This window comes from Chroicocephalus ridibundus, chromosome 4, assembly GCF_963924245.1.
Source record: "Chroicocephalus ridibundus chromosome 4, bChrRid1.1, whole genome shotgun sequence".
Taxonomy (NCBI): domain Eukaryota; kingdom Metazoa; phylum Chordata; class Aves; order Charadriiformes; family Laridae; genus Chroicocephalus; species Chroicocephalus ridibundus.
The window spans coordinates 8,283,395-8,310,532 of NC_086287.1; the positions used below are offsets into that span (position 1 = coordinate 8,283,395).

A 27,138-nucleotide genomic window follows, 5' to 3' on the forward strand; every position below is an offset into this window, starting at 1 on the left:
ATAAGCCAGCAATTAATTAAGAAACATTAGAGTATACAAGCTGCCCAGTCATTATCAGATTTTCCCTGTTAGCCTGAGAATAGTAAGTTTTAATAAAGTATATTAAATGCTATTTTCTTTCAGCTGTTTATGTAGTTGTTGACCTTTTTAGCATGTTACAAAAGGCAGCAACAGGCCCTTTTGTTGTAGCCACTGCCGAAAAGCCATATATTACAGATTAATTTGGAAAACTGTACAGTGGCTGCAGGTGTGCAAAACATTTGTTAAAGCTGACATATTGAATGGAGTTCCATAAATCCGCATTTCTAATGCTGACGTCTAAGTAATATATTATTTTGTTAAAAAATTGACTTCATTACACGTTATCATTACAGTGATGCTGAATTCACTTTCATATCCATATCATGAAAGAAATACAATTTACCTAGTGTTTACAAGTTAATTTTGTTGTGTTTTCTAGCTATAGATTAATTACTCTTTCATCAGTGTTAGATAGTATTTTTTGTGATAGAGCATGCTTCATTAAAAGGTACAAAAGGAATTAAATGTGAGAGATACAGGTTTAGATTATAATTAAAAAGTATACTAATTTATTCCATGAGCAGAATACCAATTTAGGTTATTTTCAAGGTGGGATCATTATGTATCCCCAGCAATTCAATCAAGGTAAAACCTGATTTATATATCACATTAATAAGGGTACCACAAGGTTAAATATTACAGAAACTACTTATTTATGTTTACAATTACAGCTTACTATCGAGCTCCAGTCCCTTTTTCAGAAGGTTTGTGACACAAACTTGAGAAGCTTTTTATAACATGCAGGAACTCCATCATCTTCAGAAATTGGAAAGTAATGTTGTCTACGTTGCCAATGAATGAAGCTGAAGATGTGACCCTGTAACGACACAGATAACAGCATGGTATGCTCAGGAAAACGTAGGACCATTTCAATAAACCTGAAAACCAATAACAAAGTGAGCTGCGGTGAGTCAAGGCTTTTTCCAAAGGATTGACTGAAATGTTCTATTTGAACTCCCTCATATAAACAGAACTATTTGAGAACTAACAGGTAAAAATCGTCAGACTAACTAGTAAAGATGTCAAGATGTTTATTCAGCAGTCATAACATTGATAAGGCTTAAATTCAGCAAGCAGAAACAGAAATCTAACTGGATTACCACTCACCACATCAAAAACAGGCACAGAATTCAAGCTTTTGAATCTGTCTCCTGAGATGAACTTAAGATTGATTAGTTTCCACAGGAAAGCCAATGTAAAAAAGATTAAAAATTTCAGTGGAGAGGTAGGTAGCAGGCACAAATCCTTAGTAAAAAACAGCATTTAATCTTCTTTTTAAATAGAAAATGTTTACTTATTACTTATATAAAAATTGCTTGCTTACTTTGCTTGTATTGTTGCATTACAAAGCAATGAATAAATCAAAGATGTCTCTCTTATGCTACCTTTGTTTCTCTACACCTTAATCCTTTAAAGTCAGCCTGCCAGATGTCGCATATATTCTTTAAGCTCAGAAAACTACTGTCTGGGGGTTTTTATGTTTTGATAGATAGCCAGAATGTATATATGGTCAGAATATATATATCACATGACTGTAGAGCCCCACAAGTATGCTTTTTTTTTTTCATCACAGTGGTTGAGTGTTTTTAAAGTTGGGAAAAAACCACAAGAAGTTATAAGGAAATGCTAAGAGAGAACCATGTATATCCACTCTTGATTTCCACTGAAGTTTTCTGGAGCCACATATACAAATTCATTTTTGATTTTCTCTCTACAAAGATTCATGCAGTTAAGTTTTACTGACACGAATCTTCAAGAAGACTGAATTTCAAAATCATGTGGGCGTGTAATTGCAGGTATTGAATTTTGCATTTATTCACATAAATACAATAGAAATTGTATCTCCTATACTTAGTTGAGCAACTGTAAACTAATCAGAGTTAGAAGATCACTTGCATATTATGAAATTTACCCCAAAAATCAATGTCAGCACAAGGCCTACATAGCTCCTAAACTCTGCTACTGCCCATGTAAGGACAATCTGTTACGTAAGGTAATACTATTTTTGTCCTACATTTCATTTTTAGGTGAAGGACCACCTAAAAGATAACTGAAGATGAAACTGAAAAAAAAAGAAAAAAAAATCTTAAAGATAAAGGACTCCAAATCTTGGAAGTAAACGATATATAAACAACCAGTAGTATCTAAAAATTAAAACATTCCTAATCTATCCTCAAAATGGACTGAATTCTTCAGGCTGTGTGTGAAGTGATCAATTTTTAAGCTAGGTTCTGTCTATCAAGCCCTTTTCTACTTCAGTGGTAAAACTTGCATGGATTTCAGTAATAGTACCTTTAAAGTAGATATTCTTAAAAAAAAAATTCAACAAGATTTTGGGGTGTCTGTTTATATTCAGTTTGATCATTTATACTCGGGCTACTTTCTCTTTGAACTCTAACCACACAACAAAGCATTTTATACTCATCTGATTTATTCTTAGATTGTTCCTGAACTAAATGTAGAAAAGAAGTAACAAGTGCTGCACTGAGAGTTTATTATAATCCTGCTGATTTGATGGACTCTGAAACAGCTACTGTGAATGCTAACCTCTCAGGATTTTCAAATTCCATTTGTGCTGAATGGCCATGATGCGGATTTGGAATTCCAAAGTATTTACAGGTCTTTTTTAGTTCCACCTTTATCCATTCACTTGACTTACACTTCCTTTTCTCTGATATATATGCAATGACAGACAAAAAACTTTGAGTTTAAAAAACTAGGAAATCTTGTGGCTCTTGGAAAGGAAAACCATACTACTTCCCCCGTAATTGCTTTGCCTCAATAGCTACTGGATTGGCAAAATTCGTGATTTACTCCTCTGGTTACTTACTGGAACTTCTGAAATTATGTAACACAATGGATCTTTTTGAGATGTGCATCTTTTTCTTCTCCCACTTAAGTTTTGCAGTACTGTTTTCTTGTACCCAAATTATACACCACTATGTGGAACACGTAGCAATTGAATAGTACCACTCAGTAACAGCATAATAAATTCATCTCATGGGTTCATGCCATTAATAAAACCTTCCTCTACCCTCCCATCCCTATTCTTTTTTTGTGGTAAACCAAGAAGTATTAATAAATACATCTAATGTTCCCACTTTGTCATTTTTTATTTATAAATCAAGATTTGATGCTTGGAGTTTTGAAACCAAGTTTTAATCTTCAGAGACACAGGCGTGCCTAGTGCCTATCAGAAGTAATGGAAAGTTTTCCTTCAGAGGAAAAGATGATGGCATTATTTTTTAATTAAGTGTTTTGATCCTATATGTTCTGGTAATTAGACAACTTCTTCAGAATTCTTGCATTTTTCAGAATGATGCATCTTACAGAGGTTATCATCATTTATAAAGATTAAGAGTATATCCATTTAAAGAAAACCATCTAGGAAAATTTTGATCATTGTCAGAAATATATAAATACATTCTGTAATCAAACTTTAGACTCACATATATTACCACTTCGAAATATTTTTCTGCTACTTGTAATCAAACTCCATTTTGTTCTCCTCTATTACTTTGAAGCTGATGAAAATGTTAAACAATATTGTTCAACCGATTACTCGTATTTATTTATAGGGGGTTTCCAAAATGAGTCAATGCCTGCTGAAAATTTAAGTTAATTATGTGGGGAGGTTTCATAGTATCATTACTAACTCAAATATTCCAGTTTGGTACTGAGTTCCACTGATTATAGTTGTAAATATAATTGATTGTGTTCCTCTTATACATATTGTTGCAAGTAGAGATACGTTACACATGGCAGGTGATGACAGGACACATTTTAAGCAACAGCCTCAGCTATCTAACCTATTAAAGAGTCTTCATTCCAGCTTACTCTTCAAACTTTATGAGACCATGTGCAAAATGTGTCAAAACTGCGGTTTTGTGAAAGGGGAATGATTGCTCCTTGTTGTAGGACTGAGATCATCAACACACTGACCGATCATTTCTGACCGATGCCAAAGTATTACCTGGCTTGGAATTTGTTGTACATTTTGAGAAGGTGCAGAGGATATCACTAAGATGTCACTAATAATTGTTGTGTGGTATGACAGTGGAAAAAAATAAAAAGCACCACAATGAGGAAAAGAGTTCACAAAAATGATGCAAATACAACACCAATATTGGAAAGCCATAAGGAGCCATTAATGTTCTTTTCTCCTCCCATGCTACAGCAAGCTGGTTTGCTTTCAGTAATAGTTTATCAAAATTACTAATTGCCATCAGAAATAAGTCCTGATAGATGATTCATGGGTTCAGAGAGTTAAACAGGCGTGTTAGTTATGATATTTAGTTTGTGCATAAAAATATAATTTAAAGGGCTTATCTAAGAATGGGTCTCAACTGTGCACAAAAATAATTTTTAAGAAGTTTCTAGCACTCTGGAACAGTGGTTTTGCAAATGTAGACCCCATCTGTCTAACAACAACAAAAAAAAAGAACTTTTTTTTACTAATGAAAATTAATTTCTTGGAAGATAATGGAACCATTGTCTTTGGAGAATCATTTACTTTATGTAAAGAGATGAGTTGAACTTCAGATTAAATTGATAATTTATGATTGCGTGTTCAGACTGCTAATCAAAATGAAGAGGAAAAAAGTAAGGAAGAAAGAGTGAAGGTTTTAAATTTCCACAGCTACCTTCAAAAAGGACACATAAAGCTTAAGTCTGAAAGCTCTAGTTTCATTTTGTTCAGTGTCTTCACAGAAAAGCCAGAATAGAATCAATGCATAAATCAGAGAAGAAAACAATACACCTCCCAATGACCTTCAATTCAGATAGTCAGTTGATTTCAGAAGACCGCACACTGTGAAAACTGATACTTCCAAATAAATTCACTCATGTGAGTAGTCCCATCGTATATATTAGTGTTAAGTAAACAAAATTTCTTTTTAAGAAAATTGGAAAAAAAAATCACGCAAACATTTTTTAACAATATCTTTTCCTTCAACTATACCGAAAAGTTAACCAAAAGTGAGGGTTTTTTGCAACGTCAAGCTCAAAAAGCTTGCCAATATAGTCAGAATTGAATTATATTAAATGAAATGAAGATTTGTCTGGCTGTACCATATTCATTCTGTGCTTCAGGCCTCCAGCCTGCCATCTTTTTGTAACAGTCCTAAGCCTTTTATCTTACACAACATTCCGTACGTAACCGCAGGGCTGGCTGTGTCTTTACGCATACAGACACAAGTGAAGCGTGCTGCGTGTGATGTGCACTGCCCTAGGAGGAGCTCAGGGAGGGATCGGGCATGACTTAGAAGTCTTTCCCTCTTTTCCACTTTCTGGCAGAGCCATAGGTTTAAACCAGACTGTATTTTTAACAAATTATGTCATTCTTGCAGCAAGTCAGATGCTTACTTTCCCCCCCCATACTTGCTTACTTGCAGACATACTTCACATAGCAGGTGTGTCTACTTTGCAAAGAAGTAAAGGTCCAAGTCTTTTCTCAGGTTCGGACTCTTTTTGTTTACATACTTTCATGTTTACATGGACTGAACACCAATAAAAATGTTACAGGCTTACACATAAGCAGATACTCCAATCAAAACTCTTCCTACGCACTGTGAGGATGATCTACACCTGACCTGCATCTATCCCAGTTGAAACCAGCACACTTGGTCAGTTAACATGAATGGGAAGTACATAGACCACAGGCATTTTTGTGTTTAACTTACTCTTGACCTTGCAGTTCATCATCATATCATTTTCTTTCCCAGATCTTTGTACTAAAGTGTTTTTTTTTTTTAAAGAAATAGTGGACAATTTAGTGATAAAAAATATTTTTAATTACTGTGATAGTTTTCCAAAACTGACACTTTTTTATGTGTCCATTTTTGTCCAGTTTTAATGAATATTCATCATGAAAGCAGATGGGTGTGCTAGAATCTAGAATCTTACTCATATCGTCTGACTCAAAATTTATTCGTTTACATTCATATTTTACTATATAATCTTGAATTTTTTAAATACACCATTAAATGTTTACTTAAACACAGAAAACCGTGTATTTTGTATTCCTGATCTGAATAAAGGCTCATACCAGTCTTCAACATTTGCATACCTAGGCTTGCTTATACTGATTAATTGGAAAACCTGTCAAAAGAGCCTATTTTCTCACAATTTTTAAGCAAGAAAGCCTTGAAAAAACAATCTACATCCCCATTACAATGCAGCATATCTCCCATGTAATGACCTCTGAAGCAGGAAAAGTAAATCTGTTTCTTGGTGTTCCATTAAACTCTGTCAAATACATGGGTATTTAGGATTATGTGCTAATTGATGTAGTCATTTTAGCTACAGTCCAACAACGTCAAGTTAAGAGTGCTCTGGAATTGCGTGTTTACAGAGCCAAATTCTGATGCTGCTGACAGCAGATGCTTCAATAGAAATTCCTAATACCTGGCAATATTAGAACTCATGGCCAAAATACCTCTAGAAAGAGAACACAATGCAGAAAGCAATAGCAAATAGAACTAATTTTTTTTTTTTCCTAAAGAATAAGCACTGGAAAACTGGCCTTTGGTGTTGAAAGTTCCCCAATAATAATCTGTACCCAATATTGGAGAGATATATGGGTCAGGTCTAATCATTTCTTCTTGCTATGAATATAAAAAAATAACACAGTTTCACACTGTGTAAAATTATGGTCTAAAGCTTCACAAGTGGTATGGAAGATACACAATCAGTGGACTATTAAACAATGCAAAATATGAAATCAGATAATCAAAGATTATGCTGTAATGGATCCTAGATTCAGCAATCACGCTAGACACAATTTCATTAACTGTGGGAGGCTATGTAAAACACAAGAATGGACCACTTTTCAGATATAATACATAATTTTATTCAGAGAGAAAAAAAAATCCAGCTCTTTCTGACCACTAATAACAAAACACATCTCAGCATTCTTTTGATATTTATTGCTATTTTTGGATGTTTATGAAGAATTCTGTGAATATAATTCTGGATGCAAACCTCAGACTCAGAATGCCAAAATATTTTAAGTATATAGATTCTATTATGTAAAAGATAACCTGTCTAATTTTCCTTGGCATAATTTGGAAATGGCAAATCCCAAAGTTAACTTTTTCCTCAAAGAGAATGCAATCAAAGTTAATAGCTAACCAAGACTCTTGGACAAGTTATGGCAGTATCTAGATAGGTATCTAGTCTAACAGTGAAGACTGAAGTTTTGGAGTGATTCTTGGCTCAAATAATAATTAAATAACCCAAGTAGAGTTACTCCTCTCATAGCAAGGAAAGGAAAGGAAATACTCATTACAGTGAATTACACAGAATTACCCATAGATACTGTACAGCAGCAGTCAAATATGACCCTATTATGGAGGGACATACCATGAGTATAACACCCATCAAAGGCAACAGTCTTCTAGATCACTACTGGAGACTTCACACTGAGCTGTCTAGAAGGCCTCCTCTTTAACTCACAGCGTAATTTGAACTAATGGAAACAAAAGATGCACTTCACCAGAATAAACTGTCTCAGAAAGTCAATCAGAAACAGTCTTTTGGGGAACTTTGACTAAAGAAAGCACTTTTGAAAAGCAACTCTACTGTTTTGTTTCCCACAATGAAATTCAGTAAGGTATTCATCCTCATGTTCCCTGGAAAATTCACTAGAAAAAGCGGACTCACAGAAAGAAGATTGTTTTTATTCTTTGTCCTACTGACGGAAAAAAATTATTTCATTCTTCAAAACTATCAAATCAGACAGGCAGGCTGAAAACCTTAAAAATGAAAAATTTGATTTTTTTCTTAAATGAAATATTTTACACCCATATATAGAACCATGTTCTGCACTTACAAGCTTTGGTCTGATTTTATATTCTGTAACTCGAAGAAGAATTAGGGTAAACCATTACAGTGAAAATTGCATTCCTACCTTACAATTAATTTGATCGCTCATTTTGGTTTCTCAATATTTAATGTAGTTCTTGCAAAATATACTAATACAAGAAGTGATTAAGTGCAGTGTTGTTTTGTGCATTTCCTGTTACACAGGAGGTTTTATTAATCACAGAATCATTAGGTTGGAAGGAATCTAAAGAGTTCACGTAGTCCAGCCTCCTGCCCAAAGCTAAGTAAGACCAGGCCAGATTGCCTGGGGCTTCGTCCAGATGGGTCTTGAAAATCTCCAAGAACACAGACTCCACAACCCATCTGGGAAACCTGTTCCAATGATTAATTATCCCATGATGATTTTTTTTCCATATACCTAATCCAAGCCACTCCCTGTTTCCACCTATAAGCACCGTCTCATTCTTCCACCACTACAGGCCTCAGTTCAGAACCTTGTTCCATTTTCGTAGTAACTTCTTAGGTATTGAAATTCTTGTTTGTCTGTTGATAAATGCAAAATTTGTACTTGCTCAGACTGCAAACACAATAAGTGGCAATGCCTATAAATGGGAAAGATTACGTTGCATTCAATTTTACATTCTTACCTACTGATATTTCTAAATATTTTGCACAATCATGTTTATATTTTATGAATAATTTTTAAAGTTATGGGCTTTTTAAAAAATAAAAAAGAAAAGGGGGACAGCAACTTACGATTTAGTTTGAGTGACAGATCACAACTAAAGACTAGGTAGTCTTTAACTACCTTAACTTAAAGTAGTTAAACTACTTTCAGTTTTCCCATTACACATTCCCCAACCTAGTATTGCTATTCCTACTCATACGACAACACCAGTAGCTGGGAAGAAAGAAAATATATCTTTAAATATATCTTTTGGAACCAAAGGCAGGACCCTGGCAGAGCCTTGGCTTAAATAATGCCCCAGTAATTAACAAGACAAAAAGACAGAAACTGTTCGACAAATAGTAAACAGATGGTCTTCTGAAGGGAACTTTCACAAACATTTTCAATTCGTTATCAGAGAGGGATTATCTCAAAGCATCCATTCTGGGTACATTCCTTTTTCCATTACATTGTAAAGAACATCTCACAAGCACAGTTACTTCTGGAGCAGCAGAGCATCTCGGAGGCAGATGTAAGCTTTGCCATCATTGGATACTGTGCTGCTGTTTTACTATTTACATGCTTAGAAATTCAATGCACTTACATTCCCCTGGCCAAATTGTTAGAGTTTATGAATTCTTTCTCCATTAATATTTTGTACTTGTTTTAGTGACAGAAAAGCATCCTTGAGCCTGCAGGTAAAATTGAATCAAAGTTTTAAAGTGTCAGAGCTGTGATAAAAGCCTGGTTCTTTAGCAACTATTAAATAATTAAGAGGTTGCAGCAGCACTTTGAAATGGCCCTTGTCAATGCTTGGTAATTTATTTTCATTTCAAAACCATAAACCATGGGCAACCCGCATTTCTAGTGTCATTTGAGGACATACTGTAAAGTTCTAATGCTGTTTTGAGGAAAAGACAAAGAAAATACACTGCATTAATAAAGAAGTAAAAGAAAAGCTTTCTAGTTTAAAATTAGATTCTACAGCTAAAGTTCATTTCCATTTCATGCATTTTCCGTTACATTTTACTATAATGAAAATGAATCTACTTTGTTCTCATCAAACATGAACAGACTGAGAATGAAGAAACAGCATGTCTTGGTTTATCACCCCATACCCTTTCCACTCTTTTCCTAGTTACTGCAGCCCAACCCCTGTGAAACTGGTGAATTTCTATCCTTGATAAGGGAAGGACAATGGATCATTTTGATACGTCTCTGTAGGCTCTGTGAGATAATAAGATGTGAGCCAGCAGAGGAGCAAGCACAGGGTTGACAAATGCAAGAACACATGAATCTTCAAGATAACGGGAACTGCAAAGCTCTTTGGGGGAATTAATCCTTTTCCATTCTGGTCCCTGTAAAAATTCTCAATGTTCTGGTGTTTTCTCAAGTCACTGACTGAGGACAGCTTCTCCCTGGGTATAAACCATTGACTTTATTTGTGCGTGTCATCGAGATAACTGCACATTCAATTAGCCATAGAATTCTGCATGTAATGGCTTGCATATTTGTAAGGTGCCAGTTCTGCAGGAAGTCAGGAAATCTCCACAGAGGTCACAGGCATCAGCAGGGGATCCTTCTCATGGCAGATGGCTCCACCCAATGCTCCTCTGCCATTGTTCACCAATTCAGGGCAATACAGACAGCCTTCCCTTTTAGGAGTACATTGGAATTCAAAACAATACACTGTGGCTCCTACAGACCCAATAGCAATTTTAAAGAAACAAAAGAAAGCCTAATTATGTCACCTAGATTATATTAGTTACTTTATGGCATCAGGAATGGGAAAGACCTATCAAAAGCTCCTTTTTTTCTATTCATAAAACAAGATTTTCCTTCAGCTTTTGAGAATTTTGAATTAAAGTGTCCAGCTTTCCATGAATGTTATGGAATCATAGAATTTCTCAGAGTTGAAAGGGACCCCTAGAGATCATCTAGTCCAACTCCCCTGCTAAAGCAGGATTGCCCAGAGCACATTACTCAGGACTCCATCCAGGCGGGTCTTGAAGGTCTCCAGAGAAGGGGACTTCACAACCTCCCTGGGCAGCCTGTTCCAGTGCTCTGTCACCATAAAGTTTTTTCTCATATTTGATCGGAACTTCCTGTGTTCCAGCTTGTGCCCATTACCCCTCGTCCTGTTACTGGGAACCACTGAAAAGAGTCTGGCACCATCCTCCTTCAGCCCACCCTTTAGATACTTGTAAACATTAATAAGGTCTCCACTCAGCCTTCTCTTCTCCAGGCTAAAGAGTCCCAGCTCTCTCAGCCTTTCCTCATAAGGGAGATGCTCCAATCCCTCAATCATCTTTGTTGCCCTGTGCTGGACTCTCTCCAGTAGTTCCCTGTCCCTCTTGAACTGGGGAGCCCAGAGCTGGACACAGTATTCCAGTTGTGGCCTCACCAGTGCAGAGTAGAGGGGGAGAATGACCTCCTTTGACCTACTGGCCACACTCTTACCTGTGCAGCACAGAATTCCGTTGGCCTTCTTGTCAACAAGGGCACATTGCCGGATCATGGATAATTTACTGTCTACCAAGACCCCCAGACCCTTTTCTTCAGAGCAGCTTTCCAGCAGGTCCACCCCTAACCTCTACTGGTGCCCGACATTCTTCCTCCCTTGCACCTGGGGAGGAAGAATGTCAGGCACCAGTAGAGGTTAGGGGTGCACTTGTCCTTGTTGAACCTCATTAGGTTCTTCTCTGCCCCGCTCTCCAGCCTGTCTAGGTCACGCTGGATGGCAGCACGGCCCTCTGGGGTGTCAGCCACCCCACCCAGTTTGGTATCATCAGCGAACTTGCTGAGCATACGCTCTGTCCCCTCGTCCAGGTCATTGATGAATACGTTAAACAATACTGGTCCAAGTATTGACCCCTGGAGGGCACCACTGGTTACAGGCCTCCAACTCGACCCTGCTCCATTAATCACAACCCTCAGAGTCCTGTCACACAGCCAGCTCTCAATCCACCTCACTGTCCCCTTGTCTAGTCCACACTTCCTCAGTTTTCTAAGGAGGATGTTATGAGAGACAGTTCAAAAGCCTTGCTGAAGTCAAGGTAGATGACATCTGCTGCTCTGCCCTCATCTAACCAACCAGTTATAGCACCATAGAAGGCTATGAGATTGGTCAAGCATGATTTACCCTTGGTAAATCCATGTTGACCACTTCCAATAACTTCTTTTACAACTAAACCAAAACTAGAGGAGGAACAGATTCAAGTGTTTTCATTCTTAGGCCATGTTTGATTTTTTAAAATGTGAAAACTAGACCCACAATCCATTCAAATTTTCATCAGATTTGTTTGTAATGAAAACCAAATATAGCTATGAAGTAACTCCACTTTTTCAGTCTTTTCCGATAGAGAGACTCAAACAATTGTTGTAGTAATCTTAAATAATGCCATAAAGAAAGAATCATAATAGAGCAAGGCCTTTTTAGCTTTTTTATTTGTTTGCTTCTCACTAAGAACATGGTTAAAGATACCTTGGCAAAGGACAGTGACGCCTCAGTTCAGGCAGAATTCAAGGAGGAGCATACAAACTCTGGAAACTGAAGTAGATTGCTATAAGCCACCATAAGCATAAAGTAACTGCCCATTCTTCTTTTTCCCTTTAAGCAAGCATGGAAATCAAGGTCAAACTCTCAGGGGCAAACGTTCAGCTACTGTCAGTCAACAATTCGCAACCTCAACACTGGTATGCTGGCTACCCCAGTTGATGATACCACTCCACAGCTTAGAAAATATGGAGGCTGAGAAACACTCAGCTCAAGCATTAGAAAAGGGAGAAACTAATATTGTTGTCTCCAAGCTTGCTAAATCATATTGTGCACTTGCAGTCCTTTGAATTCAACCTTCTAAATTGAAAAGAAACCCTAGTGGATTACTATTAATTACTGTAAGAGTGCAAGTGGTACACTACCCACAAAAGCAAAATGTTCTTGTGCTAAAGAAAAATACTACTGCAATGACATCTAAACATGCACAACTTACCTTGAAGAATTTCTAGAAAATAAATTACTAATTTTTCCTCTGAGCTAAGGCAGGTTTCATGGGGTATCAAAGTTGCACATAGATCAGGACAGTAATTGTAGAAAATAACAAGTGCAGTATTTAACTCTAATTGAAAGAGAAGCAAGTCATTCCTAATAAGACAGGTTTGAGCTAACTTCATATCCATGCCCACTATATGCTCAAAACAAGCTTTAATACAGGAATCCAATATATCTGTATCAGGGAAAATGCTTTTCTGATATCAAAGACATATGTTCCCTTCCCTTTCCTTGTCTCAATTTTTTTTTTTCTCCTAAAAATGAGGTAACATGAACCAAATACCTTCCTTTAGAAGGAAAGAAAAATGTAGCTATTGCATGGTTTATAGCTATGTTCATCACTAAAGGGCTGATCAAAATTTCTTCAGAGGAAAACTGTGACAGCGAAGGCAGATCCCGCACCAAAAATCTCAAAATAGAACTAAGTTTAGGTGACATAATGATGAAAGGATGAGGAGAGGAAGCTGAAGACAATGGAAAAAATAAATGAAAGTGACGAGTGGTGGTCTGCAGACTTAGCACAGAGGAATTCAGGGAATAGCACAAGATGGTACGGTTGGAAATCAGAAACAGTAAATCTGCGCAGGAAGATCATTAGAAATACATTAGAAGCATAAGATACTAGTAACAACTGAAAGACCTATGTCTTTATATTCTCATGGATGCAGCCTCAGTGAAAGGGTCTTCACTGAAATTTCTTACACAAGAAACATTTCTGACCTAAACACTGTAATGCATAAACTACATTACAGAATGGAAGGTAATAGAACTATAGCAAGAAATGCAAACATCAAATTTATAACATTCCTTAAATATTGGTCTTCCCACATGATAAAGAAAAGTGATGGATATTCACAAGTTACTTGTTCTTTAGTCAGAGGAATATCGCAGAGGAAATATCCCATTAGAAAAACAATCTGCCCAAACCCTTCCTTCTTAAGGCAAAAAAAAATTACTTCATTGTTAGAATTATAGTAAAAACAAACTACAGAATAGTAAAATTAGTCTGATTGGGAGACTGCCACTCTTCTTCTGCCACTTTACAGCTGCAATCAATGGTATGAAACTGAAGGGACTGTGAGCACTGCTGTGAAAGTCTCCCAGCTACAGAAATTATTCTTCCTTCTGTCTGAAAGCCACCTGTAAAAACCTAACTCAAAGACTAGAAACAAGCAGACAAGAGTCTGCTACAATATGTTCCTACTAATAAATATGTCATGCTGCCTCCTAAAGCCCAATGTTATTTCCAGGCTAAATTTATTCATTAGCAGGTTCAGAATCATTTATCCCTCAGCCGACAGTGCCTTAGTTCAAGCATTTAGCCATCCTTTCACATGCCTCCCACTGCATTTATAGAGAGAAGACATCTCTTTCAGCTTTATTTTGCTTGGCTTACCAAAGCAGGTTTCTTGGCCAATGTCTACACTGTCACATTATATAGCCCTGTTCCAGACTAGCAATGCACAAGCCAGCTCTAGTCCTACAACCATAATCTCTGTGAGCATCCTACACTGCCCATGCTAATGAATTACAGACAAGGTTCTCCATTTCCCATATTCATCCAAGCAATCCACATGCTCCAGCTTAACTTCATCTGATTTAGCTGACCTGTACCATACACACAGTGTACCTGAGGAGGTCTTACCAGTACAACAGCATCACTAATGTCTCCTGTTCTATAAACCTGAGCATCGTGTTTGCCATTTTCCCTGCCCTATCACTGCTGAAACATAATTATCTTGCAGCTGATCAGTATACTCATGTGTTGCTTCTTGTCAGTCATTACAAGCTGATGAAGCTCTGGCTGATAGCAGAAATTCTTGCAATTAGTCCCTAACTGCATGACCTTGCAATTTAATACGGTATTCCATCCTGTTTCTATTAGTTCACTTCAAATTCACTCAGCCAGTTTCACCTCATCTTTGAATCAAATTATGTTTTCCAGTTTTAAGACATCAATGAATTTGCCTAATATTTAGAACAGGGTAAAAATGAAAAAAAAAAAAAAAATGCATAAGATTGATGCTTCCACTATTCTGGACTCTCTCTTTCAGGCCACTAATTCTTATCTCATTAAAATTTTCATTATTGCATTGAATTTTTCATCACTTCACAATTCATCTGCTACATGCCACCTTTCCCAGCTAAACAACACTTTATATGGCAAAATACCAAATACGTTCCTGGAGACCTTATAAGTAATATCTGCTGTAGTCTCCTTGCTTATAAAAGAGTCAAAATGAACAAGGTTCCATCTTAATTAGCTTGTTGTTGTTTCGTTATTATTTTCCTTTATGTTTTTGCCTACTTTTTTGGTTGATAAGTTCACAATCCTTGCATACTGTTAATTCAGACTCATGGGTATTACAGTTGTCCACATGTTTTTAGGCTGGGTTGTTCGTGGGGGTTTTTTAAATATAGATGTACAGTATTTTTGTATACCACTCCAGTTTTAACAGACTAAGTACAAGATCCTTGCTAGTAGTAATTTCACATGCCAGTTTTTCCACTGTTACAGACTGAAGTCTAAGTATGTTGAGTATAACGACTTTCAAGGTACGTTACAAAGTTCTTTCTTAAAACTTTTTTTCCCCAAAGGCAGTCATAGTAAAATTGTAATTTATGTGAATGGGAGATCTTTTTGGTCAATTGTTGAGATTTAAACAAAGGACATGGATTGTCTTAATTAGGGAATAATTGGATTTTGCTTTTCAAACAAATTACAGCTTTATATCATAAGGAAATAAATTATGTGAGAAAAATGACTGCAAGTTTTAGGTGAAAAAGTTTATTATAGCCTTTGCTCTGCAATGAACTGCAGTATACTATAACTAAGTGGAATTACTGTCAATGGAGCAAACCTTTGCTTTTTTACATTTTTTTCCATCTTTCAGTATTCATCAGTATCTGATATGTATGAGAAAAAAATGGAAATCTTTCCTGTGCTTCAGAAACTTCTCCCATAAACTTACCATGTTGCTGTGCAATACAAAATTAAGGATAATCTCTCAGCTAACAAAGCAATATCTCAAAAATTGACCAAAAAGATCTCCCATTTCCATAAATGACAACTTTACTATGACTGCCTTTGGGGAAAAAAGTTTTATGAAAGAACTTTGTAACGCACCTTGAAAGTGGTTATACTCAACATACATACTTTGAGACGTACTTTGAGTCTAGTACAATGCTGTAAAACTTTCCCTGACACTCAGTCTACCCAGGTCTGAGATAAGAGTCATCTTCCAGGAATTAAATGTGGAAGAAATAACTGATGCTATTTCCTGAAAACATCAAGAATTCTTTTTTGTTAATGGTGACAAAAAAGAACATTCAACTATTTGAGTCTGGATCCCTTCCAGTTAAACAAAATTCTGACCTGAGCATGCACACTGGAAAACAGGTATACTATGTCATTTGCATGTAAAAGTGTGGGTATGCTTTTGAAATTTTGTGAGTCTTAACTGCTGCTTGTTGGGAATGTATAATTTCCTTCTAAAAGTTGTTTCCGTCCCCATGGGATAGTGGATTGAGACTTGAGAATATCTGGTAGACATTATTGTTTATAAGGCTTAAAAGCAATGATTCCTCCTTTCCCCAATCTTATAGTACCCATGATAAATTTTTCTTCAGTCTCCTTATAAAGGGTTCCTAGATTATATAGGGATCAGTGTCTTACAAAACTATGTCATAATCCTCCAGAATTTCTGTTTTATTCTAAAAGGGTGTGGGAGGGAAGAAATTCAGCAGATAAGGGAGGAAAAAAAACATCATTCAAAATTCAGAACAGCTAAATAGGTCATTCAAGTCTTACAACACTCTCCAGTATCCAGGAGCAGGTGATGACATTGGTAGTCGGGAACAGAAATTAAGAATAGAGAATGCTGACATTTTTTGCAGAGTTTATAGGTGTCATGAACACTGGATTGTCTCTAGCACACGTGATGCTCTATGGGGTAAACCTTAAATACATTATCAAATGTATGAAGGCAAAAATATGTATAAGAATATGCAGAACAGCTCCATATCCTTAAAATACCTGCATTTCACTTAAATACTGCTTAGAATCCCTTAAATAGTACTGAAGGTAGACTAGTCCTCTCACTGGGGCAACAACCAGTTCTCTGATCTCACTTCTGCATTAGCCAGTATTGGCTAATGAATCACGGTCACTTCAGTTAGACAGCTTCCTCTCTTATGTTCTGCAGAAGGTAACTAATCAGTTGATTTCATTAGCAACTTTGCTCTACTTACAGAAGTATGGTAGCACAGTCCCTGTGATCATATCTGAAGCCATAAAAAGTTGTCTATAATGGGAGTATGGTGTGGACATACGATAAAACTTTCCTTTGCTGATCCCAAAAGTACCTACTGAGCCTTCTAGTTTTTTGTAAAGTGTTCAAACCTAACTGAGGCCTGAAGCCCACCTCCTCACCTTTCCTGTACCCTCAGACATCAGCACAGATCTTAGGGTTCTCAGCCAGCAAGAGACCTGCCTTAAGCATTTTACCAGTTGTCCTGGTTTGAGATAAAACAGAGCCAATTTTCTTTTCAGTAATTTTACTTTTCAGTTAAGCCTCTTCTAACTGACTGAAATTAATGGCATATTTTTCAGACAGTGTCTGCTTCTAGAAGATAATGTCTGACGTTTACAGTGAATACCAAGGAATGGTATGCAGAGAGGCTCTCCTATAACAACCAAGGTCAGCTAACTTCGTTGTTTGCCCCGTTGGAGGGTCAGAAGCGGAAAGGCATAGAAGGATCACACCTGCAGGGAGAAGGAGACAGGACAGGTGACCCAGAACTGAGCAGTGGGGTATTCCATCCCATCTGCGTCATGCTCAGTATAAAAGCTGAGGGATCAAAGGGATCAGCCTCTTTCTTCAATGGCCACCATCCGAAGAGGACTCTGTCTGTTCCTCTGCCTTTGAGCCTAATCTGTGCATTCCTGAATCCAGTTCTGGAATCCAGTTCCTGTCCATCGCTGAGTCCAATCTGGGACTTTCCCAGTGCCTGCTGGTGATGGGATCATCACCCTGGGAGTTCGATACTGGTTTCATATATGTTTGTATATATCTCAATATTTTCTTATTAATATTAATTTCTTTTCTTTTTATTAATAGTATTTCATTAAAGTAGTTTTAGTTTACATTTCAACCCGTAAGTCCCTTATTTTCTCTCCCTTCTTTTCCGGAAAGGGAGAGAGAGATTAAAAGAGAGCATCTGTCATTTGTTTAGCAGCCAGCCCAGCCTAAACCACGACACAAGTCTACCAAAACCACAGCCTATTAAATTACCCATCAGGATTCCATGGGCTGCAATGAAGACACCAGTTCTCATGTCTTCTTCAAAGACTGCATCTACGGCACTACCACATGATACATTTCCAGGCTATTTAGGAAAGGGCATATTCTATAGCAGAAGTCATTTTCTCTTTCAGTGCCCCACCTGCTCAGCTCTCTTGTGAAGATTTTATGTCCACTACCTATGGAAACTGAGATGTGAAGCAAAAACCTCTGTTTGGAGCTACTAAATCATATGTGGCTGGCAACTGCGGGATTTGTAGTATTTACAGGCACGCAGAAATTTTTATCAGATCAATGAATATATTGACAGTTTCTTTCAGAAGTATAGTTATGTAAAAGTCATTCAAAGAGAAATCAGAATTCAAGACAAGACACACATGACGAACATTTTTCTGAAATTGCCCATTAATCTTCAGGATGCAATAAAAAGTGATAAAATGTGATAGCAAAACAGAACGGATAACAGTGGACAACACCAACAAAATAGGAGGCTGCAAACCATTTTAATGCTATTGAAAGTTTCCTAGATTTTAAGGATTGAAAGCAAAATTAAAGTCTAATAAAAATCAGACTTTCATTAACAATCTGCTTGACAACATTACATTGGGACACATGCAGTACAACTTCAAGAAAACGTTACTCTTTTCCAAGGTTTAGAGACTAGTAAGATGAGTAAGGTTCCCTGAACAGGACATAGAAAGACCGCCTGATGTTAGGAGGAATGCCCCTCAGCCTGCAAGCTCTGCAATGAGTAGGTGGAAATGAGATGGAAAGGACCGCTATATATACATTTTTCTATAAATCTTCTTTCCTTATCCCAAACAAAGTGCATTAGAAGCAGGACTGCACTCCTCCTATCCACTTTCAGAGCAATTCTACGCTTAAGACACCAGCAGGAATGATTATGCTTAATGCTTCACAGTTTCAAGAGAAAGAAAAGAGAAGGCATGTTTTCTTGAGCACAATTCTCCATGCCTCTCATACACAGGGACAAGCAAAATGGCCTGAAGTAATTAATGTCACTGCATTTAATCACTGCTGTATTATCACCACTCTTACAGTAAGAATTCTGAAACTTCTTTTTGCCCCAAAGGCTTTACTAGATCTAGAAGGGACTGAGCACGGCAGGAATATGGCCAATAGCCAAGAGGCTTAAAGTGCTGTTTCAGTTCTAAACTCTAGCATTTAGTTTTGCCTGCCGCAATGCTGTAAAATCTGCTTTAGCTGTGAAGTAACTTTCAACACGTGAACTTTTACTCAGGAACCACGAGATGGCACCACAAGAAGTCACAACACCTGTTCCATTATCAGCAACGATGATCTTGCTCATTTATATAATTAATAAAGCAATTGAGCAGGATTGTTTCTTTTTCAGGCAGTAATACAGAGATTACAAATGGATTTCTGCTCAGTGACTTTTCTATTCCTATAAAGCTGAGCAGCCAGTGTTTAGACTGATCCATTTCAAACAGCTGTTTCATACCATGCTGAAACAGACACAACATAGATCAATATTTTAAAAGGTGATCAGTGACCACAGGTATCCAATTCCAAGGTAATTTTAATCACATTTAGAAACTCTTATTTCACAGGCTGGCTCATTCCACTTGTCTTGCGTGACGCCTGCCCTGTTCTTTCCTCCCACAGCACCATTCAACTCCCCTGCCTACCCCAGTTCCCTGCCTGGCATCCCACACTCCCCCATTCCTGCACAGAGCTGCCGGCCAGGTGGACCTTCACTGCCTTCACCTGCATGGAGGTAGGAGAGGAGGATCCCAAGCCCCTAATGAGAGAGAGAGAAAATTAGTTTCTAGGGACCTTGGCAAGATAAGAAGGACTCCAGGATCCTCAAGGGAACAAGGAGCAGTATTTTCTGATGTCAGTCAGGCCAAGACTCTGGCTGGAGGTTCCAGCCATCAAGTAGCTTTACTTTTCTGCCATAAGAAGGCTTTCCATCTTCTGACATCATGGCAGATACAGGAGTATTTACCCCAAAGGCTAAGCAGCCAATGCATCCCACCATAGCACAGTCTGGTGCAGTGCACGCTCTCAGTCACACGACGTGGAAGGCTCCTCCTGTCTATTAGGCCCTCCCAGCTATTTTTTTAATGCCCTTAAATAATAGAGTGCTTCTGATCACTATAATTCACTGAGCTATAATGGTGTTTCACCTTCCCGCTTCCTATCAAGAACAAGATTTCTAGGTTTTCCCTGTGGATTGGAGAGGGCATGAAAGGATGATATTATGTCATGGCATCATAAACTGCTTTGTGCACTTCTCTACCTCCAACGATCACCAAGGAAACATCATCAAATACAGAAGCCATTAACACAATACCTAAAATAACACACCTCCAAATAAGCTTTCTAAACCTCTATTTGTCTGAATAAATATGCTACCTGCGCAAAACGTGTTCCCAAAATGTGCTCAGCCCTCAGCAGACAAAAGATTCTCAATACCCTAAATTAAATGAAAGTGATTTTCTGACTGCTGTCACATTGTAGTTTTTTTAAAAGTCAGTGACATTAAGGTGCTCAGATATTTATTTTTCAATATCTCTTATCAATTATGGATTTTTTTCTGTAGTAAAATGACCACATGGCAGTGTCAGGTCAAATCCTCTAGAAACATGAGCAAAACTGAATTGTTGGTACTCAGAACCGGGATGCTGGAGTCCAAGAGCTGCTACCAGAAAAACAGAGAAATCTCAGTGTCTCAGTCTGGCTAATGCCAGGAAAGCATCTGGAGGGATGAGATAAACAATTGTTTCTTCCACAAGAGGAATAACCCTAAGCTCTTGGTCTCACACACACTTCAAGCTCTGCCGCAGGCAAAAGGGGCAACAAGGCCATGGTTCTTCTCCCCTCCCTGGAAGTCTGCTTCTCTGCCACAGCCTGCTTTACTTGTGCCTGGGACTCATTCTGCCTGAGAACAGTGGCATTCCTACAGCACGGTTAATGAGGAGAGAGTACCATATGAACAAAAAAGGCAGAAAGGGAGGGAAAGGAAAAAGCTACGCCCTTCGTTGAGAACAGTAACCATAGATCCTACTAACCACTGATTTAGTTGAACAGCGTATAATTCTATACAAAGGAACCACAAGTTAAGACTTCAGCTCAAGCCTGAACCTACCAAATTCATACCTACTTTATTTAAAATAAAGCCTCTGGGTTTTATTATAATTGTCTGGAAAAATACACTTTCATCAGAAATTTAGCCAAATACAATACTTGGGGTTTTTTTATTTCATCATTCTGTTAATATAACCTAACAAATAAGGTTTGGTTTTCTTACTGAGCTATACTGGGCCGATACCTGTAAAGCTTTTTCTTTAAACTTCAGCTCTGTTTCCTCATTAAAGCTCTGCAATACTGATTCCTGCAGTAGTTTCATGAAGTTTCTTTGCAAATTTGCAATCTGATCACAATCAAACTCCTACAGCTCACAGAGCAACTCCAATCCCCTATATTCTGTGTAATAACAGCTCCATGCCCTAAAATAAAGATTCCATAGGACCGCTGAGAAAAAATCCTTAAAAAAAAAAATATTTAGAATCCCTAAAAGCAGCGAATATTGTAGATACAGCTGCTCAGAAAAATGTTAAAATCACAGCTGGAGGTGGCTATGGCTGTACGCATTCTTTTCAACCTACTTTTTCTTAAGCAATTTGACCTAAAAATTACTGCACCTGCAAAAAGAATATGGGTCAGACATCTCCAGCCTAAGACTTTATTTAGTAACCCAAATAAGATGGGCTTTTCATCCATTATCCAAGTGCGCTGAACTGCTCTGCATCAACTTCATCATGTTATCAATGCACACTGTCAGCAAGTTTCAAACAAGCCTTATGTTACCTATGATAGCAGTAGTTTGAAAATAATTAGCAGGTGCTGTTGCCTATGTGTGAATAAGGTACAGTCCTGCCAAACTTACTATTTTAGAAGAAATGCACATTTTTTCAGAAGCCATTCATAAAATCCACCATAGACATGTTTGCCCTGCTTCTTTGCATGGTTACAGAACATAATAGAACTGATGAATTTTTAAAGGGTCTGAAACATTGTCTTTTTTATTTCTATGGTTAAGAAAATATGAATGTGACAGATCAGTGAAACAAGCTACCTAGAAAAAAATGCAATTATTGCATACACAAACTACTAATGGCAGCCTTTGTCCTTTGGACTCAAGTCATTCTTTAATATTTCTGTCTTGAAGTACTATTTACATAAAATTAAAAAAAAAAGTTGTTATTGATAAAAATCTGTGTAAATTTGTTGTAAACATTGACATGAAAGAAAACCAGAAGGCCTCCTAGCTCAGAAATTGCCAGGTTTGCCACTAGCAAGTTGTGTCAATGAAGCTAAGTATCTCATCTTTCTCTCAAGCACTTACTTTTAGGAAGCATATGCAGTACCAAAGCACTCAAATGCAGTCAAATTTGATTCGGCTTTTCAAATGAATACTCAGATATGTTTATTTGTTTTTCATTTGGGTTTGGATTTCAAAATTCAGTCATCTCCTGATTAATATGGCTTAAGAGAGTAATGTGCTGATAAGGGTCTTTAGGAATCTAAGATCACTGTCCTCCAAAACATAAGTCTAAAAAAAACCCGACAGATTTTTTCCAAAAATTTACCATTTCTATGGTAATGGCAAATGACAAATTTCAAATTTGTTGAAAACTTGCTCTCCCTCTCCTAAGATGATTTCCATGAAGTTCACCAAAACCCGGGTTTCCTGCCAGCTTTCTGATGTGACTGCTCAGAAGCCTATCAAGCTGGGTTGCTGAGGATATGTAGTATGCTGATCCATACTGCATTTCCAAGGCTGGGGAATCCAGTGCTTCCAGTATTTGCAGCTGCCTAGGCAGTCCACGTGCATGCTCTGGCTTCAACAGACATAACTTAAGACAGAAAGACAGCAACCTTAAGCAACTCAACAATAAAAAGGCTTTCCTTCTACAGGGAATTTCAAACTTTTGGGGTTTCTTTTTTAAGAATGAAATGAAATTTTAAAAAACAAACTGGTCTTCCTCTCATGGATAGTTTTGCTTCCATTCACACTGAATTCTTCTGCTACTTAACAACCCGCGAGTCACAAGCAAATCCAGAGAGCTCTCCGCTACGGCTCAGTGAGGAAGATGACAACACTTAGTATGGTTCCTTCTTTACAGGCACACACACGGCTCAGTGAGGAAGATGACAACACTTAGTATGGTTCCTTCTTTACAGGCACACACAGGCACTGCTTGAATTAGAGTGGAACAGATCTGGGCATGTCTCTGTACTCTGTGCAAGACCAGCAAAACCAAACTATAATGAATCATATCAGATGCAGCCTCATGCCCCTGTTTCTAGTTTCTTTAACTCATATCCTCATAAAAGTATTTCTGCACTTTTGCTATCAACAACATAATGGCAGTCCCATACAGACCCAAGAACTGCTCACATAAGAAAAAGGAAAACCCAGCTGCTGGTTATATATTATAAATATCTTGTCCATCAGGTCTCTCCCATGCTTTGTCAACTCTTTTCTAATATGACTAATCTATTTTGTTAAGACCATTAAGATGCTTTCTTGTCCTTGTTGAAAAACACCAGTTGTACCCAGAAAGCCTAAATAAAACAGTAGCCCTTCAGGACAGTCACAGGATCAAAACTGCTACCTATTCATACACAGAGAACCTATTCCTAGAAAAAAAATTTTCATTGGAAGAATAAAATACTTAGGAACAAAGTGAGGTGGTAAAATGAAAGAATGATAAAGAAGAAAGGAAAAAAAAATCCAAACAAACATATAATTTTTAAACTTCATTTGGTCTTGAGCAGAATCTTAACATACACTTCCTAACAGATACCACTGGAGTTATCAAGTGATCTTACATAAGAAGCCAAGATCACACCGTGGTTTTACAAGAGCAAACAGCTGGAGGCTGTAAAAATCCCATCACTAAAAAGGGTAAGAAAATGCAGCTGGCTTATATATTCAGAAACATGGTATAAAAATCAGCCATGAATGAATTTATATCATGTGAGACAAAAACTACAGGAAAAATAATGGGATGACAGTAACATAAGCATCTGTATTGTTCTTTGCACTGTTCTGTGTTTAGGAAACACTTTTCAGACGGATTAGTTTCTGCTGCTGTTGACTGCAAGCAAGATTTTCACAAGACTTAGAAAGACTAACAGCTTGTATAGGTTTTTGGAAACATGGGATGTATAACCTTTGCTCCAAGTAATGGAACCTTGTATCTCAAAAGCTTTCTAAAATTCTGTGCTACTAAATACACAGTCAATGCATTCTGGTGTTTTCTTTATTCTCCTGAGGGTGAAGTAGCCTGCTTGCATATGAGTGGATATATGAATTCTTCAGTAATGATTAACTCTTTAGCCAGCACTAATTAGTTTCAACTATCCAGCTATGAACTCGACAGGCCCAAGCTCCTTCACAATTCTGCATCAACAGTGCTAGGAAATTAAAACAGTATCAGTAAAAATTGTATTGAACGACAGTGACCAACTACCCAATGCAGTTACCACTAGAGCCAATGAGGGTCTCTCCAATGACCCCAAAGGCATATAGACGGCTAAAGCAATGACAGAAATAATCTCCCACCAATAGTAAGAAACAAAAACAACAAAAGAGAAAAACAACATTCCAGTCAATTTACTTAACACAGGCCTGTGCTGCAGTGCTGTGAAATAGCAACCTAGCATAGGGAGTCCTGAAGCGCAGAAGCAATTTGCAATCTGTATACTTCAAGGATATCAATTTAGTCAGTCACTGGGTAGCAGCAATAAGGTATTTTGCTTTAAATACCTCAGGTTAAATTTGGACCTGTGCAGAAAAACATTTGGGAAAACACAAAAAAGAGGAGAGGAAGGGTACTCAGTCAAGACAGGCTCTGTGCAGAAGAAACTTGACACAAGCACATGTTACATTCAGTATGATGGCAATGAAGTGAACAACTCCAAACTTTGGACCAAAAACTCTTCATTCTGTTCTAATCCACAGAAATTTAATTAAGCCATAGATTTAAGCACCTTAAATGTGCCTTGAGACATACTTTCAATGAAAAACAGCTTTCAGATGCAGAAACTATTATCCTCAGAAACATATAACACGGCCTTAAACATGTAACCACAACCATGAATCTAACAAACCTAAAACCACATCCCTTGACACTTTAAAAAGAATATATCAGAAGCTAAAGCTAGTCCGCAACTGGAATAATTTACAGATAAAACCTGTCTTTTATATCAGCCGTGTTTTTTCCATTAAAAGGTTCAATACATCTTCTATTAGGACAGAGTCAGATTTATTACTCATGGTGTATGTTGCACACATATAACCAAGTTTTCCATACGCGCTTTGACAGATGCTGAATTTCTCTGAAAAATCTAAAGTACTTCCTTTTAAGCAAGGCAGATTTACAACTTGCAGTAACACAATTGCTAGTCTTACCACCACTCCTCTTGAAGAAAGACATTTCATTACTTTAGGACATATAAGAAACCATAGCTTTCAGTCCTGTATTAGATGCTATTGAAAAAGGAAAAAAAAAAAAAAGAAAAAAACAAACCACCAACAAAAAACTCACTAAACCACAGAAGAAAAAAAAACATTTACTGTTTAGAAGGGAAACAACAACAGAATGTGTCACAGCAGTTCTAGTCCAAGGGATCAGAAAGGGCAAAGCAAGTGCTCTCTTGTGGCAGCAGTGGTAACAATGGCTTGCTAGGTTACAACAGTAAACAGTCCAAGGGAAATAGCCATAGAATACAAAAAAATAACAATATAGAGAAGCCTTTTGTTTCCCCAAGATGCCACTAAGGCATTAACACAGCCATGTGAATCTGACGCTCAAAGGTTGGAGAGTCTTCATCTACAGACTACCTATACCCTCATGAACCAACTCCTTGTTCACGTTGAAGACCAGATCTTCCGTTATAGCATTTGCCAGATTCCCCCACTCACTTCAATAGGAATACAGCAATCTCCATTGACAGAGGTCTTGGCAATTAAGGGCTAGCTATTCCAATCCAGCTCTTCCCAGTCATAATGCAATTACATTATTCTCTAAATTGAAATGTAAACTATTTAAAATGGAAAGCATTTCTATTTCTCAAATAGATACCAAACACAGTAACACCTACATATAACATTCACATATATGTGAAAACTACAGCTTTCTGGATAAATAACATTTGTTATTCCCTTCACAACTACCATAACCTTTTTTTTTTAATCTAACGGAATATAAACTTGAAAGTATGACATAGTTAGCATATAAACATTTCCCAGAGGTATGAACTGATAATCTTCAAAAAACCACATACTTACACAGCTTCTTGCCCATCATGAGAAATAATTCCTTCAGCGTATCTTTCTGATGAAAGGTTACAACAGAATTAAAGTCAACCAAGTAACAACTCATCAAATTACCACTCCTCAGATGATAGACTGGTGATTAATTGATTTCAATTTGTAGCTTTCTGTTACCATGCAAATGCATATTCATGTATCCACACAATGAATTTAGCAGAGCTGGTAGCTGGAGAACCAACCTAGAACTGATGATTACAGAAACAACTGCCCTTGAAGTCAGTGCAGGAGGAAATCTTCCTGTTAAAAAGGTTGTATTGTGTTTACAATGTGGCTTCATGAACTCTTCAGTGAGAACACTATGTGATGCATTCCCTGTTAACCTCTCCCCTCATTCCCGCTCCCCAATCAATCCCATCAATTACCCTGCTACAGGTGTTCATTTCATTGTGGAAAAAACTGACATAGATTAACAACAATTGGGTTGTTTTTTTTCCTTTTAATCAGAATGTGGTGAGGGAGCTGAGTGGGCCAGAACAAGGAACTAGGGGAGGGAAGAAACAGCATGGCGGGTGCTAAATTTGCACTCTCTGCTTGTGAAACAATGGGTTTAGTGAGTGTATATGACTTCCTCAAACCATGAAACAGATCATTGCAACTGAAAGATTAGATTTTTTCTGTATCGTCCTTTGCCAATGAAGTTAATTTAGTTTTCTTTAATTTGCATAAATTAGTGCTTAGAAAAGGACAGATCCTCAGTAGGGATATAATAAATTGTAATCAGCTTTTGTCTGGCATCTTTGGAATTAGTGATTTACAGCAAGTAAGACTCTTCTCTGAGTAGGCAGACTCTGTTGACACTAAGTGACACAAAAGACCATTA

The 27,138-nt window shown here is 37.4% G+C and overlaps 1 long non-coding RNA gene across 3 annotated transcripts in view; it reads right to left on the reverse strand.

Moving 5' to 3' along the window:
* Positions 1-564: 564 nt before the first annotated feature.
* Positions 565-27,138, reverse strand: part of LOC134514677 (uncharacterized) — a 61,972-nt gene continuing 35,398 nt past the window's right edge. For all 3 annotated transcript variants that reach the window (XR_010070766.1, XR_010070765.1, XR_010070764.1), the window contains one exon: positions 565-898. This is a non-coding gene — a long non-coding RNA (uncharacterized LOC134514677). The remainder of the gene's footprint in view (positions 899-27,138) is intronic.